Raw genomic sequence first — 10,786 nt, forward strand, 5'->3', positions numbered from 1 at the left:
CTTTTGACTCGTTTTTCCACACAAGTCACTCATATTCATGTATCTATATAATCCATGCACCACTTCATCAAACATTAGAGTATCACATACATTGACATCAAACACACAAAACATATTATGAGAGATGTTCTTTCACCAACCCCAGCTGGGCCTGAGCCACCTTGCGCGTCGCCTACGCCCTCCGCTCCAGCTGGGCCGTCTTCACCTGGGCCGCCACCGGCGTCGCCCGCGTGCTCTGCACCACAGCCTGCCGCTGATTCCCAGCATTCAGCTGCGTCGTCATCACTGTCTGCGTCAAGCGACGCTCCTCCACCGCCTCCTGTCACTGCCACGCTGCGTCCCCACACTCGCAGTCGCAGTGGTATTCATCGACCCAAGGAACGTACTGATGGTACTGTAGCATGGATTGTTGCCTGCTTGGCTCAAGCGCAGTCTGATCCAACTGCTGAGCCCCGTCACTACCAGGCTGCGATGAGCATCCCGCACTGGCGTGCTGCCATGGACCTTGAGTTTCAGAATCTTCGTAAGAATGGTACCTGGCAGCTGGTTCCTCCTCGTTCTGGTGTCAACGTTATTGACTCCAAGTGGATATTTAAAGTCAAGAAGCTTGCTGATGGCTCTATTGAACGATACAAGGCTCGGCTGGTTGCAAAAGGCTTGAAGCAACGGTATGGGCTTGACTATGAGGATACGTTCAGTCATGTAGTAAAACCCACCACTATTCGGCTGCTTCTCTCACTTGCGGTTACTCGAGGTTGGGATCTTCGTCAGATGGATGTTCAGAATGCTTTTCTTCATGGCGTCTTGGAGGAAGAGGTATACATGCGCCAGCCTCCTGGTTTTGTTGATTCTGCTCGTCCACAGCATCTCTGTCGCTTGGTCAAGGCACTCTATGGCCTGAAGCAGGCTCCTCGTGCATGGCATGCACGGCTTGGTACTGCACTTCGCTCACATGGGTTTGTGCCATCTACAGCTGATACTTCACTGTTCCTCCTTCAGCGTCCAGAAGTCACCATGTATCTTCTGGTTTATGTTGATGATATTATTCTGGTTAGCTCCTCTGCTGCAGCTACGGATCGTCTCATTGTGGCTCTTGGTTCTGATTTTGCTATCAAGGATCTTGGCAAGCTACACTATTTCCTTGGGCTCGAGGTCACTTATCCTGGTGATGGCCTTGCTCTGTCACGCGAAGTACTCTCGTGATCTGTTACGGTGTGCTGGCATGCTTGAGTGCAAGGCTGCTACTACGCCTATGTCTTCCACTGACACTCTGTCTGCTACTGATGGTACTCTGCTGTCTGCTGCTGATGCTACTGAGTATCGGAGTGTTGTCGGGGGTCTTCGCACCTCACCATCACTCGGCCCGATGTCTCCTATGCAGTTAACCGTGTCTGTCAGTACCTTCATTCACCACGGGATACTCATTGGTCTGCTGTCAAGCGCATCCTGCGCTATGTTCGTTCCACTCTCACATTTGGACTTCACCTGAGGTCGGCACCTTCAGCTGTGCTCTCGGCCTTCAGTGATGCGGATTGGGCTGGTAACCGAGATGACCGGCGATCAACGGGGGGCCATGCAGTCTTCTTTGGTCCTAACTTGATCGCCTGGAGTGCACGCAAGCAAGCTACAGTGTCTCGGAGTAGTACTGAAGCTGAATACAAGGCTATTGCTAATGCCACTGCGGAGCTCATTTGGGTTCAATCTCTGCTGCGTGAGTTGAGGATTGCCCAGAGACAGCCACCTGTTCTTTGGTGTGACAACATCGGTGCTACATACTTGTCCTGAAACCCAGTCTTTCATGCTCGAACGAAACACATTGAAGTTGATTATCACTTTGTGAGAGAACGAGTTGCCAAGAAGCTCCTGCAGATCAGGTTTATCTCATCCAAAGATCAACTTGCTGATATCTTCACCAAACCGTTGTCGCTTCCGCTGTTCACAGGATGTAGACGCAATCTTAACTTACTGAATACTTCAGGCCACAGTTAAAATTGAGGAAGGGTGTTAGACTGTATATTCTGTATATGTATTCTGTAACATGTACGTACCCTTTGGTACTCATATATATATTGAGGCAGGCCACGCAGAGCGTTGAGCCAATCCCACCCAAATATCCTGTGTCTCTCAAGGTCCAACAAAAATCTGCAAGAGATGCGGCAGCTGGTGAAATAATCTTGTCCCGTGCAAGGGTATCTCTGTGCATGTTTGTGCTACTAGATTCACTATGTTTCATGCTTTGGGATTTGTGCTACCATGTTTCGTTGAGTTCAAAACCTAGTGATTCCGTACACGGGATGTACCGTGCATGGTATAAATAAATTTTACACGTAACTATTTTCGTGCTTTCACCGAAAATTTATTAATTTCTTGAGTTCCGGGTACGGGTGTACTATGTATTATGTATATGACTATCGATAGGTCAGTGGGTGGATTTTTTTCGCAAAAAAAAAAGTTGTGGTTCTCCACCTTAGCAAGATAAACCAGCACTATTTGGCGGATGGAAAATACTAAACTAATTAACTGTGTGCTTGTTTTGTAATTTGGACACGGCCAACACGGATATTCGCAAGCGACCAAATCCATGCATGTTCCTGACCCGGTATTGTCTTCCACGCGCGCGCAACCACCTTCCAAAGCTCCAATCGCCACCGGAAATCATACACCCGGCCATTGCCAGCTGCAGCAATGGTGATCTAGAATAATCTAATTATCTGTACGGAACCAACATGTATAAATGCCAATGCAGGAGCACGCACACAGCACATCAGATCAACAGAGCAAGCTAACCATGGCAAGCTTCAGGGTCTACTTCCTCTCCCTCATTCAGTTCCTCCTTCTCGCCCTTGCCTCCGTGGATGGCGCCAGCGACGAGCGCAACACGTTCATCGTCCACGTGCAACCGCGGGCAAACCACGTGCTGGAGACGGCGGACGACCGGAAGGCGTTGTACCAGTCGTTCCTCCCCGACCATGGCCGTCTCCTCCACGCGTACCACCACGTCGCCAGCGGCTTCGCGGCCCGGCTGACGCAGCGGGAGGTCGAGGCGATGTCTGCCCTGCCCGGGTTCGTCGCCGCGGTGCCGAACCGGGTATACAAGCTGCACACGACGCACACGCCACAGTTCCTCGGGCTGAATTCCCAGCAGGGCACGAGGAACAATTCCTTGGGATCTGGCGACGGCGTCATCATCGGGGTGCTCGACAGCGGCGTCACTCCCGACCACCCTTCCTTCAGCGGCGATGGTATGCCGCCGCCGCCGGCCAAGTGGAAGGGGAGGTGCGACTTCAACGGTCGCTCTGTGTGCAACAACAAGCTCATCGGTGCTCGCGTTTTCCACACTGCGGTCGGTACTGGAAACGGCACCTCCTCTAGCGGCACGCCGCCGTCACCGATTGACGAGGTCGGACACGGTACGCACACGGCAAGCACGGCGGCGGGAGCAGTCGTGCCAGGCGCTCAGGTGCTTGGACAGGGCAGGGGCACTGCGTCCGGGATAGCACCCCGTGCGCACGTCGCAATGTACAAGGTGTGCGGCCTGGAGGACTGCAACAGTGCCGATATGCTCGCTGGCATCGACGCCGCCGTGTCTGACGGCTGCGACATACTCTCCATATCCCTTGGAGGTACTTCGGTGCCGTTCCACGAGGACAGCTTGGCCGTCGGCACGTTCGCCGCCGCAGAGAAGGGACTGTTCGTCAGCATGTCGGCTGGCAACTCCGGACCGAACTACACCACGATGGAGAACGAGGCGCCCTGGATGCTCACCGTCGCCGCGAGCACCGTGGACCGTTTAATCCGCAGCACCGTGCGCCTTGGGAACGGACTCACCTTGGATGGCGAGTCAGTGTACCAGCCAGATTTCTCGGCGACCGTCTTGTACCCGCTGGTCTTCGCGGGCTCGAGCTCGACACCTGACGCCAAATTTTGCGGCAACGGCTCCCTGGACGGCTTCAACGTCAAGGGCAAGATAGTGCTCTGTGAGCGTGGCAACGACGTGCCGAGGCTTGCGAAAGGTGCCGAGGTGCTGAGAGCCGGAGGCGTTGGCATGATTCTGACCAACCAGTTCATTGATGGCTTCAGCACCCAAGCCGACCTGCACGTCCTCCCGGCGTCGCATGTCAGCCACGCCGCCGGTGCGGCAATCCTGAGCTACATCAAGTCGACGGCGAGCCCGGTGGCGCAAATCACCTTCGGAGGCACGGTCCTCGGCGCGTCGGCGTCCCCTGCCCCGGTAATCACTTCCTTCTCCTCTCGCGGGCCCAGCACGCTGAACCCCGGAATTCTCAAGCCGGACATCACGGGCCCTGGCGTGAACGTACTCGCGGCCTGGCCATTCCAGGAAGGCCCACCGTCGCTGGGAGAGCAAACCGGGCCGACATTCAGCTTTCAGTCCGGAACGTCAATGTCTACACCACACCTCAGCGGTATCGCCGCGTTGATCAAGAGCAAGCACCCGGAGGCGATTTACACAAAAATAACCCAAAAGTGGAAGAAAAGCACAGACTAACCCTCCGGCGAAACTATTTCACCAATCTAACCCTTTTGTGTGGCGCCCCTCCCACGGGCGCCACACATGCCCATGTGGCTCCCCTCCTTCCGGCGCCACACACCCGGCCGACGTGGCCCCTCGCCGGCCGGAGCCGGTGCGCCCGTCCGACGTGGCAAGCATGTGTGGCGCCCCTCCCAACGGCGCCACACATGCCAACTTATATCATGTTTTCGGTCGAAAACATCCGAGGGCTCCGGAACGTCTGGGACTTAGCCATTTTGCGAGGCTCGATGTGTGGCGCCGATGCCACGGGCGCCACACTAGCATGTGTGGCGCCGATGCCACGGGCGCCACACATCCACTTAAGTGTGGCGCCCGCGCCCGCGCCCAGCCCGACCCTCTCTTTCTTCTTCCTCTTCTCTCTGCTTCTCCCCCAACCGCCGCCGCCGCCGCCTCCCTTCGGCCCCCCACCAAATCGACCAAGGAATCGTCGATCCGGCCGGCCAAGTCCTTCCTCCTCCATTCCTCAAGGTATTCCCCTTCGATTCCCTCACATTCATCCACTAATTTCATAGATCTTGCTAGATTTGCACATGAACCCTAGACATGGAAACTAGATTTGAAATGGCTATGTATGTGTTGAATGTGTATGTGTAGGAACCCTAGATATGTAGGAACCCTAGATATGTAGGAACCCTAGATATGTAGGAACCCTAGATGTGTTGAATGAAATTTTACATGTATGTGTTGAAATTTTAGCAAATGCATTCTATTGTCTTACATATGTCTATTATGGGCCTAGGAATGGTATGTCTTACGAAATTCATATGTGTGATGTATTTGGATATGAACTCTCATGTATGTGTGATGTATATGTGATTCGAAAGTTAGATATATTCTCATGTATTTTTGATGGAATAACTCATATTTGTTAGGAATGTATGTGTGATGGCTTATTTGGATATATTCTCATGTATGTGTTGCTCATATTTGGTATGAATGGCTCATAATATGTTGTATGTGTTGCTCATACATGTAGGATGGTGTGGCTTCGGATGAAGAGTACGACGGGGACCACCGGGCTGTTCATATGACGGAGAGGGGAACGGATCTTCACCCTTTGAAGATTCGTTACCATGGCACACCGGATATACCTTATGACGAGAGGTACACGGAGTTCATCCGGCCTACCGGTCTTATGCCGTTCATATCCCTTGTAAGCCGTGGGGGCCACACATGAACCCCTCGGCACTCACCGCCCTTGTCGACCGGTGGAGGCCGGAGACTCACACCTTCCACTTGAGGGCCGGCGAGATGGCCCCTACTCTCCGGGATGTTTCCATGATCCTTGGACTACCTATTCAGGGCGAGCCACTTTGTATGAACACGGCTTCGATGGGTGGCGCGGACGGATGGAGGACCTTATTGGCGGGGCTCCTCCGCCGCCGGAAAATCCAAAGGAGAGAGTTCCCGCCGGCGCGTCTTTCACTTGGATCGGAACTAACTTTGCGAGAATGCCCCATAGAGGCCGACGAGGACACTCGGAGGACGTACGCCCGCGTGTACTTATGGTACATGATTTCCGGGACTCTCTTTCCCGACAGGTGGAGGTAAGCTGGCCCATTGGTGTTGGCCGAAGGCGCTTACGGTGTTGGACGCCCGGTGGAGTTGGGGAACAGCGGCACTTGCCTACCTCTACCGGCAGGTGATGATTTGTTCTATGTACTATTTTCCTATAGTAGTGCGCTACACAAAGTAGTAACCAAATATCTTATGTACGCAGTTGGACGAAGCTTGTCGCGGGACCGGGAGCAAGACTTGTCGCAGGACTGGGAGCAAGACTGGGAGCGGCGGTATTGGTGGATGCATGCTCCTACTTTCCGTATGGAGCTGGGACCGCCTATCAGTTGGGCGTCCCAGGGTACTCAACGAGACGCCATGGCCTCATTTCCCTCACTTTCCTGATCGGGAGCCCACTTGGGCATACCTTTGGGACAATGTCTCGGAGATGACGAGCGATCCAATGGTCATGTACGGGCGAGTACATCTGCGGAGTTGGACACTCTTACCGCTGAGCAGGTAACCGATCACTGCGGAGTTGCAATCCTAGTTTTGATTGATTCTACTGGCATCTACTAAATAATTGTATGCTGCAGGTGGAATGGGAGCCATATGGTAGCTACTACCGTATTGGCGCGGCGATGACTGACCTAAACCCGAAGTGCACGGAGGAGGCGCGGTTCTGGCGTATGCGCTGCCCACTCATATGCATGTGGCTTGTTGAACACCACCGGCCGCAAAGAGTGATGAGACGAGTTTGGGCTGTATCGGAGTGCCCACCAACGTGGCAAGACACGGACAAGGCGCTTCACGGGTAAACTTCGGAATCATGCGATGGAAGATTCTTGATAGAAGAGGTACAAACTAACTTGTTGATTCTTGCGAGGCTTGATAGGCAGCGGCGAGAGGAAGATCACAAATTGGCCGGTCCATCATAGCGGCCACATCACGGCGTTCCAACACTGCTTGGAAGCGGCACGGAATGCTGACCCCTGAGCGGATTGTGCCTCACGACTTCACCGCTTTCAACAACTACCTCGAGTGGTTCCATCGGAACACGCGTATCGAGTTAGTGAAGCGCGCGTATCGTCGGGGAGATCTTGGACGACCCCATCCATTTCGATGAGGTTGGGCAAAGCCGGCACGACACTTTTGCTCGCGAGAGGGAGATCGACTTCTATTGCTTCCGAGCTGAACTTCGTGGTAATGGATTCTCTCACTAACTAGTACATCATCTAGATTGCCATGTGCTCGCTTAAATTGTGTATGCTATGTTTGTCACGGCGGGAGGAGATCCAAAAAACCGGCGAGGAGTGCGAGACTATGTGGGACCAGAGCCACAGAGATGAAAAGCCTGTTTCACCGTTGCGGAATTTCATTAAGGTATGATCACCAACTTTGAATGTACACTATTATGTTCTGGTGGCTTTGTAACCGTGAGTTCCATGACGCAGAACACTGCACGAAAGATGCGGCGGTTAGCGAACTTGCTAGGTTGCCGCGAAGGCGAAATCCCTACATCCTCCTCTTCTGAAGAACATGTATGGACTATTTTGTTGCTGTGAAACATGTTCTTACTAATTTCAACTTTTGTAATCTCATGTGTTCATGTTTGTGCAGATTCCTCCTGAGGACGACCTAATCTCGAGTCAAGTCTGTACTTCCGAAGCGTACCTCCAAGCAACGGTCAGCTTACCGGTTGAAGCCAAGGGGCAAGGCTCCAAACCGGTACACTCCGGAAGATTATGTCAACCGAGGAAAGAAGGTTGTCACTGAGGAGGATGACGGGCCGCCGCGGAGATCAGCTATGTCGAGGATGAGGAACGACGAGCCGTTCTCTTCAGAGGAGGAGGAGGAGGAGGAGGAGGAGGAGGAGCAGGAGCAGCGAGCGGGAGCAGCAGCGGCGGGAGCAGCGGCGGGAGCAGCCAAGGCAGCGGACGAAGAGGATGGCCGTCCGGAAGCAGCCCACGAGGACGGCACGTCGAGGACGCTACTAGGATGTGCTACGTGTTGTTGTGAACTCTATATTCATAAGTATCGATTTGTGAACCCTATGTCATTTCGAACCATGGTCTGTAATGCTACTTGTTGTTCGAATCTACGTGCTACAATGTGACGTATGAAGTGTTATATGTGTCCTGTCATGAAATTTCTACTTGTTGTGTCCAATGTTGTACTCGTAACTGTTGGAGTTTGGTAGGATTTTTCATGTTTTCAACACAAGTCCATGTGTGGCGCCCTTCACACTGGCGCCACAAGTGCTAGTGTGGCGCCCGTGGCATCGGCGCCACACATGCCAACTTGTTTGAACCATTGGGTCCAAAACATCTTGTGGGACAAATCCTCTGGGACTTAGCCGTTTTGCGAGGCTCTATGTGTGGCGCCCGTGGCATCGGCGCCACACATGCTAGTGTGGCGCCCGTGTCATCGGCGCCACACATCGAGCTCGCAAAACGGCTAAGTCCTGAGGATTTGTCCCACGTATGTTTTAGGGGATTCCAAGTGCATGTGTGGCGCCGTTGGGAGGGGCGCCACACATGCTGCCACGTCGGACGGGCGCACCGGCTCGGCGGCGAGGGGGCCACGTCGGCTGGGTGTGTGGCGCCGGCGGGGAGGGGAGCCACATGGGCATGTGTGGCGCCCGTGGGAGGGGCGCCACACAAAAGGGTTAGATTGGTGAAATAGTTTCGCCGGAGGGTCAGTCTGTGCTTTTCTTCCACTTTTGGGTTATTTTTGTGTAAATCGCCGCACCCGGAGTGGTCGCCGGCAGAGATCAAGTCGGCCATCATGACAAGCGCTGACAACACCGACCGCTCCGGCTCAGGCATGCCAATACTCAACGAACAGAATATGGCTGCCGACTTATTCGCCATTGGAGCCGGCCATGTCAACCCAGAGAAGGCCATCGACCCCGGTCTAGTATAGGACATTACACCTGCCGACTACATTGGCTTCCTATGTGGCTTGTACAGGAACAACAAGAATGTCTCGGTGATCGCGCGTAGAGTGGTGGACTGTTCGGACATCAAGGTGATCCCGGAACGCATGTTGAACTACCCATCCATCTCCGTCATATTCCCGCCATCGTGGAAATCAACAACTCCGATTTTGGTGGAACGCACGGTGAAGAACGTTGGAGAGGTGCCAGCAGTATACTACGCTCGGTTTGACCTGCAAGAACACGATATCAACATCAGCGTCGTGCCTACGTCATTACATTTCACCAAGGCGAACCAGGTGAACACTTACATGGTGACCATATGGCCGACGAAGGGCAGTGCTTCCATGGTGGTGCAGGGCGCGCTCCGATGGGTGTCAGACAAGCACACTGTGAGGAGCCCCATCTCAGTCATGTTTGTCGAACAATAGAGATATTGTAACTATAATTGTGTATGTGCAATGCATGCTTCATTTAATGTATACATATTATAAACGAGCTAAGTGTCTGCACGTTTCCACTGAATAATAAGACTGTGTGTAGTTCTCGACGACGTGGCGACAAATCTTCTGTTATATATCGCAACATGCAACTACTTCTTCACTCCATCTAATGCATTTGCTGAAACAAATATACATATACATGCAAAAATATATACATACAGTCCATTATTTTCCGGTTAACACCAAAATTAATATCCCGTGAGTGCATTGATATCCACATATCAACACTCAATTTAACGGGAGAAAAAACACGGGATGACGCGCCACAAGCATCGTCATGCATGACCAGTTGTACCTTACTATAGATAGAGAAAATATATCAACACTGAAATTTGACAGTATCTGAATTTGACATTGGCATGCCCATCAGACATATGGTCTTCCTCTCGCCTCTACCCGGTGTCCTGCCTCTAGCTAGTTTGATGCAACGTCTGGCCAGACTGTACTGAAGTTATTGCGGTGGTCAGGACAAGTTAAGTAAGCAAGCTTAAGCCGATCCTGCACGGAAAGATCAATTTGTCGTATGGGAGCGCAAGCGGAAGCCGCGGGCTACTATAGGTGAATCATTGGCAGGATCATGTGGATGCCAACATGAGATCGATAAAGAAACAAGGGATTTGGGAAGGAGCTCCGGCGGCTCACAACTAGCAACTAAGAAAAAGTAGGAGAACACGTAGAAAATATTAGGGTTTGTATTATCCGTGCCTCCCATCCTCCCTCTCATGCACTTTTAGACAAAAAGAGCAGGAGCACACTTACTTCAAAGATTATTATTACAACCAATGCTTACGCTTAGCGCGCGAATTAAAGCAGTTCAAAAGTAAACACACTTCTTCACTGCTGGATGACGGAACCATAGTCTTGGCCATTGGATAACTGAAGGTGTTGCCTTGCCACTGGCTTCAGGGTTGTCGATCCTGACAATGACCCCCGCCCCCCTTTAGGCAAGACCTCAGGGCTTGAATGAAGGGAACGACTTCAGGACGAAACCCGTGTCTTCCCAGGTTGCTTCACCCTCTGTCATGCCCTCCTAGTGTATCAACCATGGAGCATTGCTACATCATAATCACCCGCGCGTCGTGGTACCTTCCGACGCTGCAACATGGTTACTGGGAAGAACTTGATCTTACCATCAGGAGTGACCACTGGTAGTTTTGATGAAGGAACTGCTTTTGTGTCGATGTGCTTCTTCAAGTGACTGACATGGAAAACACCAGCAAGGTTCCGACTGGCAGTTGGAGCCCGTATGCACGTTTGCCCACCGTCTTAATGATTTTAAACGAGCCATACCACCTG

At 52.5% G+C, this 10,786-nt stretch overlaps 1 pseudogene; it reads left to right on the forward strand.

Moving 5' to 3' along the window:
- The first annotated feature begins 2,788 nt into the window (after positions 1-2,788).
- LOC124706544 lies at positions 2,789-9,418 on the forward strand (annotated as a pseudogene).
- Positions 9,419-10,786: the final 1,368 nt, after the last annotated feature.

This window comes from Lolium rigidum, chromosome 4, assembly GCF_022539505.1.
Source record: "Lolium rigidum isolate FL_2022 chromosome 4, APGP_CSIRO_Lrig_0.1, whole genome shotgun sequence".
Classification (NCBI taxonomy): Eukaryota; Viridiplantae; Streptophyta; class Magnoliopsida; order Poales; family Poaceae; genus Lolium; species Lolium rigidum.